Source organism: Lutra lutra, chromosome 4 (assembly GCF_902655055.1).
Source record: "Lutra lutra chromosome 4, mLutLut1.2, whole genome shotgun sequence".
Lineage (NCBI taxonomy): Eukaryota > Metazoa > Chordata > Mammalia > Carnivora > Mustelidae > Lutra > Lutra lutra.
This window is the reverse complement of record NC_062281.1, coordinates 37,249,821-37,268,182: the sequence shown is the minus strand read 5'-3', so window position 1 is coordinate 37,268,182 and position 18,362 is coordinate 37,249,821. Positions and strand designations below refer to the sequence as shown.

Below are 18,362 nucleotides of genomic sequence, written 5' to 3'. Positions count from 1 at the left end.
TTCGTATTTAATAAAGACCGCTGAATGTTCTGTCTATAGCAGAAACTCCAATTTTCATAGAAAGAGAAAAGCTAAGAAAAGCAACAAACTGAATTGAAAAATTGGAAATACCATGAAATCAATTCAGACTTTTTTATAGTATTGATTCTATTTTGCTATTCTGTGGTTATCTAAATCTGATTTTGCCAAACTCCCACTGTATGAAGATGGAGATGAAAAAAAATAGGTCTGTTTGGGAATAGAGGCTGAACAAAGGCAGCAATCCCAACTGTTTCCACTCCGCAAATTTAACCCATCTGAACAACCTAGCCTCTCCAGTGTGTCCACACCTCTTTCACTGATACTTCACTACCCCAGCAGTCTCTTGGTCTGTGTGTGTGTGTGTATCTCCCTGACCTCCTCTTGGTTCATTTAAGGAAAGTTAAAGTCTGACAAAAGAAACCTTGCTAAGAAACTCAAGAGAAAACAAACCAAAAGAAGAAAACACAAAGGCAAAGACCAATATGTTTATAGAGATGACTCCCTCACTCTATAGTTACAAAAACTGAGTCACAGACAGGGTTGGCTTATAATTTGTCAGACAAAGGCTTTCTTTCTGGAACACTGATAGAACTGGATGTTAGACCAATCTATTCTTGTGTCTAACCTCAAGGGGATTCAGGAAAGCATGGCTATGGAGTTTGTTGAGATTCTTGGCCACCACTCCTTTTAGCCTGGTTTCCCAGCAGAGCCACGGTCCTTCTAGATGTGGGCTACCTTCCACCAGAGCTCTGCTGGTTTCATGGGTTCTCTGTGCAAAGGGAAAATATTAACACACACTGAAGTCCTGTTCCAAGGCAGGCATCGCACCAAGGGTGTCTAATGAATTTTACTTAATCTTCCTAACAACTCTATGTAAGGGTTATTATACTGAATTTTAGTAAGGAGTCACTGAAAGATTTCAACCCATGGAAATGGCACGGTCTTATTATATTAGTCTTTCAGAAAGATTACTCTGTCAGAAGGAAAGGTTAGTTTAGAGGGGGTTGAGGCTGGAGACTGGAAGATCAGCAGGTCACTAAGAAATGATGACAGCCTGATCTAAGGTAGTGGCAGATAGAAGGGATCACAATGGAGAGGGATAGAGAAGATAGAATTAGCACAACTTAATGACATGCTGCATATAACAGGTGAGAAGTTGTTGCTAAGGATAATTCTAAATATGGGAAAAATCTGCTAAGGATTAAGAAATACTGAGATTGAGATAAAACCGATTTCAGATTATGACACTGTATAATGCTTTTTAAAGAAATCAACCCATTAAGAAGAAATTACTCTTTAAAATAATCAAGAATTGGGGCGCCTGGGTGGCTCAGTGGGTTAGGCCTCTGCATTTGGCTCAGGTCCTGGGATTGAGCCCTGCGGGGGAGTCTGCTTTCCCCTCTTTCTCTGCCTGCCTCTCTGCCTATTTGTGATCTCTGCCAAGTAAATAAATAGAATCTTAAAAAAAAATTTAATTAATAAAATAAAATAGTCAAGAATTCTCTTTTGAGGGTAACCTCCCTATTTTCCCCTACCATATTCACTGGATTAGATCACTAAAAAGGACAAAGTTATCAGAAGCATTTAAAAAAAAATAAAATACCACATATCAAGTGCTTTTCAAGAGATACCGTCTTTTGGTTAAATTCTATAAGAACAGATAATGAAAAACAAACTTGATATTTTTGGTTCTAACACAGTAAGAATTCTTGTGGTTTGAAGACTTGGGATTCTTTTGAATGTTGGCTCAGTGGGGGGAATAAAAAGCCTTCCTTGTTTGTTTATTTTTTAAGTGAGAATAAGTGTGTTGTATTTTGTGATTTTCTTTGTGTCCTTGAGAAACTAACTTTACCCCCAAATTAAATAAGGCCAATGATAGATAACATATTTCATCTTGATCACAGAACTGAATAAGCCATAAAACAAGGTATCGTAGCTTTCACATATTGTGAGGAAGTTGACAGCAGAAAAATACTCACGTAAGCCTGAAGATTAGATCTTTCCTTCAGTGGTCACCCAGCAGTTTCTCTGAATTAAGAAGGTTCAACAGAATATCCAGAAACGTGACAACAAGGATCTACAGTAAACAAAAACTTCAGTTATAATAAGGGTGTGACATAAGTCTAGGTGTTCTATTAAACACAGACAAGCTGGTGGACTCCGTGAATATTCTCCAGAAAATCTATTGGTAAAGCATCAATTTGTGAGGCTAGTTGTAACTGACAAGTAATAAAGTAGTGAAAAGGGAGAACAGAAGACCTCCTAAGGAGTGGCTCTGTTGCCCCAAACAAGAAAGCATGGCCAACAAGATAAAAAAAAAAAAAGAATCAAATTATGTGCCACTAGTAGAGGACAAACTGGACTCTGAAAATTCATTCTAAGTCACTGGAATTCAGAATGCCTATTTTTCATATTATAAATAGTGTCTCACAGTAGCCCACCAAAGCATTTCTAGAAATAAAATGCTATGGGAGGAAAGTAAAAACAGCCAATATTGATATTTAAACCAAACAGGATACATTTAAGGAAAAATATTTCTAATCCATCCTGAATGCTGATACTTAAATCTCCCTATGAGATGGATCCTCTGCCCTTTTTGCTCTTCAGTGTGAAAGAAAAATTGGCCCAAATCTATCTGCAGACTTTTCCACATGCCAGACCATGCTCCTCCTGAAACATGCTGCGGTCCCACTTCATGCTCTTGCTGGGACCCCCTCACGTTTCCCCTCTGCACTAAGAGACATCTCAAGTACCCTGTCTGCCCCTTAAAGGGATTGTGGAAGTAGGGTCATGCACAGGCAGCAGGGACCACAAAAAATCAATGTAAATTCATGAAACTAACATTTACTATGTGCTCAAAATATGGCAGATACTATGCTAAGTGGTAGGGTATAAAGACTAAATCTCGAATTTGTGGCTCAGGCTGAGATTCAGATTAAGTTTTTACTGGTTATTCATGATCAATATTATCAAATCCCTTTAAATAAACTTGTACAAGAAATAATTAATGGTATCTTATGAGGCTCTATTTAAATACATAAATCAGGTTGTATCATAAGGGTTGTCACTGCAAGACTAGAAGATGAGGGCTGACAAATTATATGTACCAATTTAAACAAACTTCAAATTACAGCCACTTAATCACTTTTTTTTTTTTAAAGATTTTGTTTATTTATTTGTCAGAGAGAGAGAGCAAGCACAGGCAGACAGAATGGCAGGCAGAGGCAGAGGAAGAAGCAGGCTCCCTGCCGAGCAAGGAGCCCGATGCGGGACTCGATCCCAGGACACTGGGATCATGACCTGAGCCGAAGGCAGCTGCTTAACCAACTGAGCCACCCAGGTGTCCCCACTTAATCACTTTCTAATCAATTTCTAATCACAAATATTCTGAGTTCATCCAAAGTATAGTACCTTTACTTTCTTATCCTGACCACTGGAGGCTGAATCTTCATGACTAAAGCCTACCTCTAATACACTATTTTCAATGTTAAAATGCTGCAGATGTTATTCTGAAGATAGTGGGGTTCACATTATGAAAAGAACAAACTTTGCTTCTCATTTGGAGATAGAATTATAGATTAGTTACCCCTTTAAATGACCTGTTAAATTCGTAAAAAAGTTCCTAAACTGATGGTGACCGTAAGGGGAGTGGGTGGGGGGAATGGACTAAATAGGTGATGGGGATTAAGGAGTGCACTTGTTGTGATGAGCACTGGGTGTTGTATGAAGTGGTGAATTGCTATATTGTATACCTGAAATTAATATTACACTATGTTAGTTAACTGGGATTTAAATAAAAACTTTTTTAAAAGTCTTAAGAAAGTTTCTTTAAATTCACAAGACAATGCTTCTGCCACTTTCTTTTGATGGCAAGTCCCGTAAGAAAATACATTTGATCAAATTACAGATTTATGTGATTTCAAATTTAATATTACACAAATGCATTAAACCTAATTATACTTGAAACCTGCCAAGAAAATGTCTAACACCCCATTTAGAACCTAATCACTAGAAATCTATTAATAGCTTCTCAAAAAGTTATGAAAGTAAAACTCAGAACACATATTAGCTATGGTTCAAGGAATGAAGAGGACTAAAGATTTTTTAATTAAACTTTTTGAAATAACTGTAGATTCACACGAAGTTCAAAGAAATAGTACAAAGAGATCCTGTGTACTTTCACCCAGTTTCCCCCGATGTTATTATCTCACAAAACTCTAATATCACAACTAGGATACTGACATTGATAATCAAGATCTAGAACATTTCCATCACCACAGAGCTCTCTCATATTGCCCTTTTACAGCCACACCTACTTCCCTTCCACCCTCACCCCACCTTATCTCCTGGAAACCACTATCCTGTCTTCCATTTCTAGAATTCTGTCATTTCAAGAATGTTATATAAATGGAACCATACAGTATGTAACCTTTTGGGGTTGGCTTTTTTTTCTCACTCAACATAATTCCGTGAAGATTCATTCAGGTTGTAGTGTGTATCAATAGTATGATTCTTTTCTCTTGTGGAGTAGTATTCCATGGTATGGATGCACCAGAGCTTGTTTAGCCATTCACCCTTTGAAGGACATCTGGTTGTCTCCAGTTTGGGGGTGTTACTAAGCTTCTAAAACATTCAGGTCTATGTTTTTATGTGAACAGACGTCTTCATTTCTCTAGGACAAATGGCCAGGAGTTTAATTGCTGGTATGAAGGTTTAAAGATTTGGACTAAATGAAAATTGATGGGGTGCCTGGGTGGCTTAGTCAGTTAAGTGTCTGCCTTCAGCTCTGGTCCTGGTCCCAGGGTCTTGGGATCAAGCCCTGCTGAGTCTGCTTCTCCTCTGCCCTTCCCCCCCTACTTGTGTTCTCTCTCTCTCAAATAAACAAACAAAATCTTAAAAAAAAAAAAAAAAAAAAAGACAGTCAAGTCTGAAGGTGCCTATTGTCCCCATGCAAAAAAAGAAAAGAGAAAGTAAGGTGTTCTTTGGGAATCATCTCGCAACCAGGACAGCGAGAGATAATTTACGGAATAAGGACCCTAGTATTTACCAAAGGTAGTGTGCAGTAAGAACCATTCCACAAGTAGAGTTAGAAACATTAATGTGTGAGTATGAAAACTGAACTACTATTTTTCCAGATTCACAGACGGATGAGTCTGTTCCCCTGTAAATGAACATAAAATCTAAGCATAGTGAAGACTGCTTTTCAAGGTAGGAAGAGGAGGAAGGAGAGAGCTAATATACAGTCTGACTTTCCTGAGGGATTACTTCCGGGAGTGTACAATACTCTAGACAGGCACTTTTTCTAGTGTCAGAAGATGTTAAAAGAGCTTGGCTCCCTCACCCAGAATGTATCTGGAGCTGGGGTTTGAACCCCGGTTTAGCTACTTACTAATTGTGTGACTTAAGTACTCAAAAATTAATAGTTTTTATAAGGTAATAGAATTACCTTCCTGAGGATGGGCATAGTTCTGGGGAGATACTTCTCTGCTGTACTGAAGATAGCCTGCATGAAACATTGAGCATTGATTCCCTGGTAACAGAGCATCATCTAGCAATGGGGTGACCTCTAGTGGGGAGTAAAGACCTCCAAGAAAGGAAATTGATAACAGATTCCTGGCAGAGGAAAACCCACAAAAACAGTCAATTGGGGGAACAGTCAAGCCCCCCAAATCCTCTCCTTGTTCACCACAGCCTGGTTCCTAAGGGACAGTGTCCATGAAGGACAGTGACTAGTTCAGAGGCCAATTCCCTGGGATTGTTAAAAGGCGGACTCTGGGGGTCATGTCTTGGAGGGAAGCAGTCACCTAGATGTCAGTAACAAGAACTCCTAAAGCTACACAGCGCATGTCTCAATCCAAATGACAAAACAATAAGAAGATTTTAGAGGAAGCATGTGAGTCACTGACTTGATAGAAAGTTCTAGTTAGTATTCTTTTTCTTTTATATTTTTATGTCAATACTGGGTCATATCTACATAACCTTAAGAGAGTATTCTTGGTGGGTAAGAACTAATGGAGAAAACCTGTTGTATTTTAATATATACTCATTAAACCTAACTTTAAATTCATCTTCTATATCCAGTATCACCAACCACACATAATGTATTGTTTTATTTTTCATTTTGCCTTTCACTGGGAAAGGCAAGACTAAGTGATACATTCTTGGTTCAAATGGACTGACATTATGCCTACATAGCAACTTTGATCAGAGATCAAAGCACCAGACACTTCAGCAAAATGCAAGGGGAAAATGGCATACCTGGAGAGACACATTATCAGATCGGACTGCCTACATTTTCTAATGTCCTAGAAAAGTACTAAAACTGAGAGCGATATACAGTAAATGGAAACCCAAATCTGGATTCTTTATACTTCATGTGGTTATTTTTAACCTTTTAAAAGGATACAGTTGTTTCAAAATACAAAAATAACCTCAAAGAACCATAAAATAAGAACTTCCAATGAAGTCATTAAATCTTAACTGCTAGCACTTTAGAATTACTGTTCTTAAAATCCAAGTGCTGTACAGATCCACAGATACTAGGTAAGGGAAAAAAGCCACATCTAAAAGAAATCTAGCTCTGCACAAGTCAAAATTTTAACAATTCCCTCTCAAAATGTTAATAATATATTTTTTCAGCCTGCTTTTCTTCAATAGCTATATTTCTTTAATATAGTGGTCTTAATTTCCGAGGCTCAGAGAGGTTAATAAGTCTAATGCCACACTGCTATTAAATGGCAGAGTGGGTTTCAAATTTAGTTTACACTATTTCTAATATGCCACCTCTATGCAGTTATCAAGATAATCAGTAGGAAATGGTTCACACGAAGCTCGATTGCTTGTTCACAAATGTTTGCAAAAATTCCTGCCAGACCTTGTCTCTAAAATGCAAGAAATGGGTCTGAGATGTCTGTGTATCCTTACATATTACAGTGCCTGGCACATTTTTTCTGAAATCTAGACATAAGAGAATCCAATAATTCTTTGTGGATTATACATTCAATTAAGTTCATCTTAAAAAGATTTTATTTTATTTTTTAAAAAATTTATTTGAGAAAAAGAGAGAGAGAGAAAGCATGAGCAGGTTGAGGGGCAGAGTTGGAGAAGCAGACTCAGCACTAAGCAAGGAGCCTGATGAGGGGCTCAATCCGGGGACTCTGGGATCATGACCTGAGCCAGAGGCAGATCCTTAACTGACCAAGCCACCCAGGCACCCCCATCTTAACAAGAATTTAAGGTAACATTTTTTATGACCAAACCTATAATTTATTGTAAATTTATTAAGAAAATAAATATGAACAAAGAGAAGAAAATAAAAGTTACCCATAATCCTACCAACTAGAAATAACTATTATTACTATTTTGGTGCTATGGCCCTCCAGCCTTTTTTCTTTGTATAAATATATATTTAATTCATACTATAAATGCAAATGTTAAACTTTTTTACTTACTGTATCATGAACACCCTTCTACATTACCAGTCTTCAAAAAATAATTTTAATGGTGTTATTCTTTAATATTCTAATTTTCCATAATTTTCTTATTAAATTCCTTAGCACATTAAAAAAATTGCTTTGCATTTTTCCTATTACCCGAATTTAAATTCACTGACATTTTAAGCTCATCAAAACATAGTCTGAGAGGGGCACCTGGGTGGCTCAGTTGGTTAAGTGACCGGCTCTTGGTTTTGGCTCAAGTCATTATCTCAGGGTTCTGGGATCAAGCCCTGTGTGGGGCTCCCTGTTCAGCAGGAAGTCTGCTTATCTCCCCCTCTCTCTGCCCCTCCCCCTGCTCACTCTCTCTAAAATAAGTAAATCTTAAAAAACAAACAAAACATAGTCTAAGAGACCTTTAAATAGTATTTTTAGTACTATCATGATAGGTTCTCATAATTCTCGTAATGGAATCTATCGTAATGGATTCTCAGGCAATGTATTTAACAGATGTGACACAAATGGATCCAGTTATAATGTGGAATTAGTTTTTTTTTCTTTTTTAAAGATTTATTTATTTGAGAGAGAATGTGGTGGGGGGCAGGGGAGGGACAGAGGAAGTCGAAGAAATCTTAAGCAGACTCCCTGCTGAGACCAGAGCCCCACTTGGAGCTTGACCCCACAACCCTGAGATCATGATCTGAGCTGAAACCAAGAGTCGGATGGATGTTCAACCAACTGAGTCACCTGGGTGCCCCTGGTCTTATTTCTTTATGGAAAAGTTTTACTTTGACAGCAATCCTGATGCAATGCTTGCTTTGCTCACAATAAAAACTTCAAAGATCCTGGTGTATGGTTCATGTTAAACTATAGTTCACTTTAATCTGAATCCCTTTTAGAACTCCTATTTATCGATTTTTTTGGATGACTGTCTTAGAAGGGCCTGGGAAATAAATTCTCACAGATTGTATGGCTAGAATCTCAATTCCTAACCTTGGAGTTATCTGTCCAAAATAAAGGCAAAATATGTGGATATTTGTTTTGAGTTCTTAAAAAAGAAAGAAGGTAGGCCCTTTTTGATAGCATGAAAGTAAATTAAAAAAGAATTGAGAATATTATCCTTTCAGGATATTCTAGCACCATGAAGACCATCTGAAGGAGGAAGTTTATAAGTAGAACCTTCTGAATTTTACTTCCAAGTCTCAAAAATAATTAACAGAAGTTCAAAAAGAATAATTTTTAGATAGATCTGTATCTACTACAGATATATTTTTACTTTATATCTGATTTTGTGATATTTCCAAGTCTAACTTGATTTGTTTAAAATTCTTAATGTTGTGATTTCTTCAATGCCAAGCTTTCAATTGCTTCTTAATTAAAACTTTATTAAAGCAATAAAGGTGAGGTTAATTGAAATGTGTGAATTACAGGATGCTACCAAAGGCCAGTTCATTATGCTTAAGTTCATACAATAATTGAAAGTAGGCTAATCAGGTACTACTTAGTAAACACTCTTAGGAAAGAAAGCTTAATGAAAAAAGAAACAAGGATTTGTTTATATGTCTGCTATTACTATGCAACAACTGCTTAGCAACATGAGATACATAATATTTAACATTTACTAAGTTGTTATATTCCAGGCACTTATTGTTTTTCCTAGAATGATTGATTTAACCCTTAGATAAGTCTTTTTTTTTTTTTTAAAGATTTTATTTATTTATTTGACAGAGAGATCACAAGCAGGCAGAGAGGCAGGCAGAGAGAGAGGAGGAAGCAGGCTCCCTGCTGAGCAGAGAGCCCGATGCAGGGCTTGATCCCAGGACTCCGAGATCATGACCTGAGCCGAAGGCAGCGGCTTAACCCACTGAGCCACCCAGGCGCCCAGATAAGTCTTATATAAAAGGTAAGTATGATCGATTATCCTCATTTTATGGGCAAAAAACAAATGGCACTAAGTTTGCTTTCATAAGATCCTTTTTTGTATAACGAATTAGTTTAGGAAACTTTTCATCAAAGATTACGTAAAGGGAAACATTAGTCTAGCCCACATATTCTGAATTAACTCTTTGCAATCTTCTCAAAGTAATCTTTTCTAAGTGTGAGAAAACAACAACAAAATATTTGGGAATATTTTCTACTTTATAGGAAGTGACTAAGTTCCTGGAGTCATTATTCTCATGGATTCCTTACTCATTGGGATAGTGAGAAAACACTTGTGTAAAATTTTCTTTCTCCATCAGAAAATCAAAAAACACCAAACAAGGATTTCTGTTATATATTTTCTCCAATGTTTGTACTACTTTACTTATATTCTTGCATTAAAATTTAGTTCAGTTCAACTTTTGGGAAAATATTGGCTTAAAATAAAAATTGTTCACAAATGGAGTACTGGTACCGTGGATATTTTATTTTATTCTAATACCTTTCAGTATTTTCCAAAATCTTTACCGTGTAATTTTAGAATGTTTAATATTCTTAGTAAATGACTTGCCCCCATAGGAAGTCTTCAGTTTATAATTTGTAATTATATAATAAAGATATTAAATAAGCACTGGAATGCCAATCTGAAGTCTTTCATGCATATGAATTATTTTTGTAATAAAGTGGTTTTTTAAAAAATCAGAGTTTTTTTTTTTCAACAACAGCACTTTATCTGTGACCTAGTGGTGCCACCTTGTGGCCTACCTGGGCTTCAAGTACAACTTCAGCATCTACAACCAGAATAGAGCAAGAGGGAACACTTTGAAGTTTTTGTTCATTTCTTTTTTCTTTTGTTTTGTTTTTGTTTTTAAAGTTTACTTACTTACTTATTTATTTTAGATCTCTACACCCTATGTGGGGCTCGAACTCACGATCCTGATATTAAGAGACTAATGCTCTACTGAAGGAACTAGCCAGGCGTTCCTGTTTTATTCCACAGTTACTTATCATTATCATTCTCAATAATTCTTAATTAGTGAAAATTCAGAGTTGAGATAAAGCTCAATTTTCCTTAAAAAAAAAAAAAAAGTTTACCTAACATAATGTTGCATGTCAATTATACCTCAATTTAAAAGTTTACCAGGCAAATCAATAGCATAAATATGACTCCAGGACTATTTGGAGATCTAAATCTCATTAAACCCACCTCAGCAGACTTCATTTATACAAAATTAACGTGTTAAAAAAATGAAACTCCTGGAGTGCCTAGGAGGCTCATTCAGTGAAGCGTCCAACTCTTGATTTTAGCGCAGGTCATGATTTCAGGGTTGTGAAACTGAGATTCTCTCTCCCTCTGCCCTTCCCCCCCTAAAAAACTGACATTCCTACTTATTCATTTATTTGGTATTATTTAAAAATACAGGAACTACAACTTTTGTAAATTACTCATTTTCTAAATAGTTCACAAAACGTAAGGCAGATTCATCTCAAGTAGTCTGATGGCACAAGACTCTGTTTTAAGGAGAAAGTTGAACACTTCTCTGAAGTTTTTACAGCCAGGAAGGCCATTCAGGATTATTCAACTCAATCTCCTTATTTTACATTTAAGGATACTGAGAATCAGAAAGGCTGTTAACTTAACATGCTACTTGACAAGCAAACTACCCCTTACCCTCAAGATTCTGGCTCCATTCATGATTCACGGTGGAAATATAAGGTACATCATTTTTAACATAAGTTTGTCACAGTTTTATTGTAATCTGTCCCCACCTAATGCTTTCAGTTGTGCACCAGATGGATGCTAGCATGTATGGCATCCTTCACGTAGTGACATAGGGTAGACAAGGCATCTCCCTAGGCTATACAAGCCCACAAAGGATCTAGCAGACTTCTTTGAGGTGTGCTCTGATTGCATGTGAAGCTATATGAACCACTGTGGTCGAGGGCTCCATACTGCTTACAGTGATGTCGCCTATGAAGACACTTAAAATTCAAGAACTCCTGACATGTCATTATTAGACTCGTATCCTACCTCACTTATTCGAACCTCTGGGGACCCTAGTAAATAAGGATATATGATGAAAAAAATGACTGAAGAGAGGACTAAGGAACCAACTGAACCAAACAGCCTCTAAAAATGACATGGTTATGAACAGTGACAAAAGGACCACCATTTGGGGTGTGAGACATTTCCTCTTTTTCCTTAGTTCCCTAAGAATTAAGGATAAGACCTTTGGTAGAAAGCGAGTAAAGGATGAAGAATAGACGTCCGAGACTTTAAGGGGAGCCTTTGTTTCCTTGCCTGCTGCCCCCTTTTAGACTGCGGGGCAACCTATTCTGGGGAGGCGTCCTCTGATACCCAGAGAAAGAAAATAAGGAGTGACAATCAAACGACTATAGGTTAAAGAAAAGAGAAATAAGGATTTTCCCCCTAAATTTTTTGAGCCATTTTAGGAGGATAAAAAAGAATTACAGGGAGAAGTTGTATTTTTTGGCTGGGGCTTTCTTCTAGCTGCCAGTTAGGAACCTAAAATGTGGGGCACAATGTGGGAAATGCCAGTATTCTACGGCAGAGCTGAATCAGCAGTCCTGATAGCTTCATCAATAGAACAGTATTTCCGAGTGAAAAGGACAATGAATTATAACAACATTCTTTCTGACTGAGATCTGGCCCCTACAAAGCCTCTCCTGTTAAAATGGCAGATCTGTGAGTTGGCTCACTTTAAATCTATGTACTCAGAGTTCTAGGGAATTTTTCAGAAATGGGAGTAGGGCTGGCAAATCCCTGTATCGGTTTCCCAAGAAACTATTTTTAACTGCCCAGAGACCTACCAGGTCATTGTGACCGATATGAGAAAAAGTGATTAGTGACCAAGGATCTCAAGTTTTTAGCTACATGGCTCTCCATATAATTCCCTTGGTATGTTCCAAGACATAAATACTTTAAAAAGTTTTTTAAATGCCTCTAAACCCCACAGTATATCACCCCAAATACCGAAAAACAGCATTAATACTAGAACACCAGAATGCTGAGAACCACTACTGCAGTTATTAATGCTAGGCACTTTACATTTAAAATTTAAATCGCCACAATACTGGATAATGTAGCTCTAATATACAACAAATTTCTTCTATATATATCTGTTTCTGGCTCTCTACTCTGTTCTAACGGTCTGTGGAACATATATGTGCCAATATCACACTGTCTTAATTACTTTAGTGTCATCATCATCACTAGTTCTTGACATCTTCTATGGCAAGTCTCACAACGTTGTTCTTCATAATCATTATAACAATTATCTGCAATCTTCTATCCCATCTGAGGGTCAGGATTATTTTGACATGTACCACAGAAAGCCTATTGGAAATTTTATTTACTACACAAAGTCATACCCTTGAACGTGAACTCTCTGGATATTCTTTGCTATCTTTTTAATACATTTTTATAATCTTCCCCATGAAGGTCTTGTATATCTTTTATACATTTTATTTTTTAAAAAACTCATTGTTCTTTCTGCTGTGATTGAGGTCTCTTTTTACTACAGTTTTACTTTGGTTATTACCAGTACAAAGAACGAAACTGATGCATATGTGCTGACTCACATCAGCAACCCTGCTGAGTTCTTAGTAATTCTATTAATACATCTACAGGTTCTCTTGAATTTTCTATGTATTGCCATATCACTTACATTAAGTACAGTGCGCTGGTTTAAAAACATGCCTGAAAATTCACTACATCTTTCTTCAAGAGGTCAAGTTAAATTATGTACCAACCACCCCCCCACCCAGTACAGGCTTACTAATTCACCACTAACAAACAGGATATGGTAGAAGTGGCTTGTAAGACAGGTCATAAATTAGACAATGCAGCCAGCCTCCCTCTTACTGTGTCACGGATTACTCACTCTGAAACAAGCCAGCTGCCGTGTCATGAGGACACCCAAGCAGTACTACAGACGTTTCTGTGATGAAGCACTGCCAGTAAAAAGCTCGGAACTGAAGCTTTTTGCCAATAGTCTTGTGAGGGAGCCACCATGGAAAAGATCCAGCCAAGCCTTCAGATGGCTAGTCCTGGCTGAAATCTTGATTGAAATAACACTAAGCCTGAACCACTCAGCTAAGTCTCTTTGAAATCTCTGACCCACAGACGTTATTATTTTAAACTTTTTAGTTTTCCAATTTATTGGCATAAAGTTATGCATTACACACGCTCCTGACTGAAAAATCTCTATTATATCTGCATAGTTTCCTTTTTTGTTTCCGATGCTGTTTATTTGTGCTTTTTCTTTTTTTGTTTTTCTTTCCTAGAACATTATTGGTAAAAGTTTCTATATTTAGTTTTTCAAACTGGGGCACCTGGGTAGCTCAGTTGGTTAAGCAGCCAACTCTTGATTTCGGCTCAGGTCAGGGTCTCACAGCCCTGGCATTGAACCCACATCCCCATCTGGCTCCAAGTTCAGTGGGGAATCTGCTTGCGGGTTCTATCGCTCCCTTTCCCTTTGTCCCTCCCCCTGCATGTGTGCATTTGGTCTCTCTCGAATAAATAATCTGGGGGGGGGGGGAGAATCAGTTCTCCTGTTTTACTGCTTCTGGTTTTTCTTGTTAATTTCTTCTACTTTAAGTTTTATATGTGGTTTCTTTTTTTTTTTTTTTACCTTCTTGATTTGTATCCTTAACTCACTTTTAATCTTACCTTTCAACAAATTTATTTAAATCTATATAATTTTTTTAGGAAAAGAAAAAAAAATCTATAAATTTACATTAAAGTGTCAACTGGACCCCATTGGTATTTCACACTGTTGTTTAAATATTATAATTTCTGTGATGTCCTCTTTTAAACCTATTAATTATATAGAAATGCATTTTAAATACCCATACATGGGATTTGAAAACCTTCTTGTTCATTTCTAATTTATTTGCACTGTGGTAAAAGAAAACGGTCTTTGGGGCAAGAATTTTTTAAAATTTAGACTTTCTTTTGGTTAATGTGCCATTGTATCTGAAAAGAACGTATGAAGCTTTAGTTGAAGACAGGATTCTACTCTTCATATACATACATTTGATCAATCTTGTTAATTTTGTTGTGGAAATATTCTGTATTTTTCCAATTTTTTGCCATCTGATATATTGGCTTCTGAAAGTAGTGTTAACAGTTTCTCCCCATGATGGTGAATTTAACGATTTTTCTTGTAATCCCATGTAATTTGGGGTTACATTTTGGGGCTATGTTTAGGTACATGGATCACTGCTCTATCTTCCCAGAAGACTCTTTTATTAGTGTGCTTCTTTATTCCTATTAATGTTTCTTGCCTCAACATTTGACATTAATGATATTAACATTATTGTAGTATCTTTCTATGGTTATAACTTTGAGGGGATATTTTTCTGTTTCAACCTTCATGTATAGCTCTGGTTTATGTGTATGTCTGGTAAACAGGAAACTAGATTGCATTTTAACAGTTCTGAAGATTTTTTTCCCCATAGGTGAATTTATTTTTTAATAGATTTTTACTTATTTGACAGAGTTCACAAGTAGGCAGAGAGGCAGGCAAAGAGAGGAAGGGAAGCAGACTCCCTACTGAGCAGAAAGCCCAATGCAGGGCTCGATCCCAGGACCTTGGGATCATGACCTGACCGAAGGCAGAGGCTCTAACCCACTGAGCCACCCAGGCGCACCCCCAACCATAGGTGAATTTAATCAACTTATATTTTCTGTGATTTCTAACCTATTTGGACTGATTTCCACCTATTTTGTGTGTTTTCTGTTTATCATCTATTTTGTGTTTTCTGTTTATCTTTTTTGTCTATTTCTTTTAACTAGTTATTTAAAAATTTTGACATACATGTTAATGTTTCTTGAAGTCTAAAATTATCTGGAATTTTATTCTGAACACAATGACCAGAATGCACTATAACCACCATACATGGCTCCAAGATTTCTAAGAGTTTTAGCTCTCCCTTTAAAAAATACCTCTCCCAAACCCCTAAAACTTAAAGTCAACTAAATTTATTAACATTTTATCAATCAGATCACTCTTTTTCAAAAAAATCCCATGCCTCCCCTCGGGATTCACTCTTCTGGCTGAAGTTCACTCTCTACTTCTTTTAGTGAGGATATGTGAGAAGTAGCTTCTTTCACTCTTTGCAAATGTGCAGATGACTTGATTTGACTTGATTCTTGAATAAAAGTTCAGGTGATCGTTGCCAGTCACTTTCCCTCAGTACCTTGAAGCTTTCGCCCTGATGCTTCCAGGCATTTATTATTGCCAGGAGATGTCTGTTTCAGTCTAACTGTTGTTCTTGTGTAGGAATGTCTTTTTCTTTGTTTGGCTTAAAATTTTTCACTTTATCCTTAATGTTCTACAATATTCTACACTTTACTGGGATCTATTCAGGAGAATTTACTTATCCTGCTTGGAATTCAGAATGGATTTATAATCTAAGCACTCATGCCCTTCTTGCATTCTGGCAAATTCTCTTCAAATAGTGCTTTTCAACAGTTATCTTCCTATTCGATATATTTTGGAAACTCAATGATCAACATATCCTTTAAAAAAAAGTTTTTCTGTGCTACATTCTAAGTGCAGTTTCTCAGCTCCATCTTCTAATTTACTTATGCTCAGGCTACTTTGAATCTAAAATTTTAGTACACCTAAAAAAAAACTCAACTACTATAATTTTTCATTTCTAATTAATTCTTCATATCCACTTTACTTTTTATTTCATAATTTACTCTTCATTTTTAATAAATGTGAGTCCTTTTTCTCTTTGAGCATATAGATACTTAATTAAAAATCTTTGTTGGATGGTTTCCTAAAATTTTTTGTCAGGACTGAATCTGTATTCCAGTGTTAATATTGTTGGATGAGTTCTTCTTAGCACTTAGCATCTTCTTCATTCTTTTCAGAATTTGTGCTGCAAGCTTTTTTAAAAAATATTTTATTTATTTATTTGACAGACAGAGATCACAAGTAGGCAGAGAGGCAGGCAGAGAGAGAGGAGGAAGCAGGCTCCCTGCGGAGCAGAGAGCCCGATGTGGGGCTCCATCCCAGAATCCTGGGATCATGACCTGAGCCGAAGGCAGAGGCTTTAACCCACTGAGCCACCCAGGCGCCCCTGCAAGCTTCTTTTGAGAAAAAGTTTTGTTTGTTTTTTGTTCTCCATTCCTTCTCCCCCATGCTCACTCCTTCTGATAGCTGCCTCCACTTTGCCACCTGGGAATGTAGTCCAGAACCAGGTCTTATAAAATGTAAGTTGAGCTTTTGTCTCTCAGCGATAATGGGGCTATTACAGATTTAGTTGCTGAGCCAAAGCCCAGTTCAGTTCCTGGCTGTGAGACTGCCATGCCCTTCTGCCTCGCTAGGTCCAGTTTCTTTAAGCCATCTGATTCCAACAGCAGTCAAGAACAGTTTTATTTGGACTCCTTTCCTGCTTAGGGAATTTCTACCCAAAGCCTTGACTTTAAGCCATAATCTTATTCCACTCCTGTCCTGTGTAGAGCACTTGTAATCCTCATCACCCAGCAGGAGCCAAATATTTGCCCACCACTGCCCACTTCCAGAACAGCTGCAGCTCCACTCATCACACTGTGCTTCTACTCCATAGAGATGTTTAATTTATGTGCTGTTCTCACTACATTTTTCTGGTTCCCTCTTTTTATGTTTGATTAATTATTGCCATGTACTGAAATGTGAACTTAATGTACCATTTTGATCTAAACCAACTATATGTGTTTTTCTATTCTCAGAAGGCTACTGCCACTGTAGTGGACACAATGGCTGCCTACCTAGTATTTATTCCTACATTTTACTGCACCAGAGAACCCAACAGTATAACTCTTCACTGCTCACATGCCTTAAAGGGTCAGACCTGATTATATTAAGCCATTTAATATTTATATTCCCCTAGCTATAGTGGTTTATTGAGAGGTAGACATGTGACCAGTCCAATAAGTCTCTGCTTGGAATGCTGGAGTGATACATTCTCTTTTTTTCCTAAAAATACAGTGTGTATAAATAATACCAAAAAATTGTCATTTTGACACATATTTTATACACATGTGCACACATACACACACATATGCATGTGTGCACACACATATAGGAAGCACACAGAAAAATGGAGTCAAGCCTCAATCAAACCTCATCTGAAGCACATATTAACTCTGGAATTTTGAAATACAGGCATCAGTGAAGTCCCTTTTTTTTTTTTTTTTTCATTTATTTGACAGACAGATCACAAGTAGGCAGAGAGGCAGGCAGAGAGAGAGAGGAGGAGGAGGCAGGCTCCCTGCTGAGCAGAGAGCCCGATGCGGGACTCGATCCCAGGACCCTGAGATCATGACCTGAGCCGAAGGCAGAGGATTCAACCACTGAACCACCCAGGCACCCGAAGTCCCTTTTTTTTATTAAGACAGTTTAAGTTAGGTTTTCTGTTACTTAGAGCCAAATATTTAACACAGAACCTAGAGTGGTCATTACTACTTAATATCTAACCTACTGTTACATGCACCTGTAACTGCTTTCTAAGAGGCAAAAAATACTGTTTTTGGTACATGTTTCATTAAAAGACAAAGGTCAAAGGAAGGGTGGGGTGTAAAGATATCTATCGCTTCAAGAATGAGATGAATTAAGGCCTAAGAAATCCCACACTTAAGTGGAACAAACAGCACAAGGAACTGGATGCTGACTGAGAGCTGTGGTAAATTCTAGGAACTAACCAAGGAGATAACCCAGAGAACAAGTTGAAAAGATACCTTGAATAAACAAGTGAGATAAAAATAAGCTCACTGTGGGAAAATCCCTTTTTTAGGCAATACCAGTTTTTGTTTTCAAGAAAAAGTCAATATAACAGTCAACAGGCAAAATACAGTCAAAAGATGGGGGAAGGGGGAGATAAAGATTTAAATGAAAGAAGTTGTGCCAGTTGGCAACTGGGGGAAAAAAAGACTGACTTGACTTTAGGGCTAAAAATGCCACCACAGTTACA

At 37.2% G+C, this 18,362-nt stretch overlaps 1 protein-coding gene across 1 annotated transcript in view; it reads right to left on the bottom strand.

The window, feature by feature from the left end:
* ANKRD46 (ankyrin repeat domain 46) overlaps positions 1 to 18,362 on the bottom strand; it is a 33,378-nt gene that overhangs the window by 8,497 nt on the left and 6,519 nt on the right. The window contains exon 2 of the mRNA XM_047725065.1: positions 2,001 to 2,098. The gene's annotated coding sequence lies outside the window, so the exon portion shown is untranslated. The remainder of the gene's footprint in view (positions 1 to 2,000; positions 2,099 to 18,362) is intronic.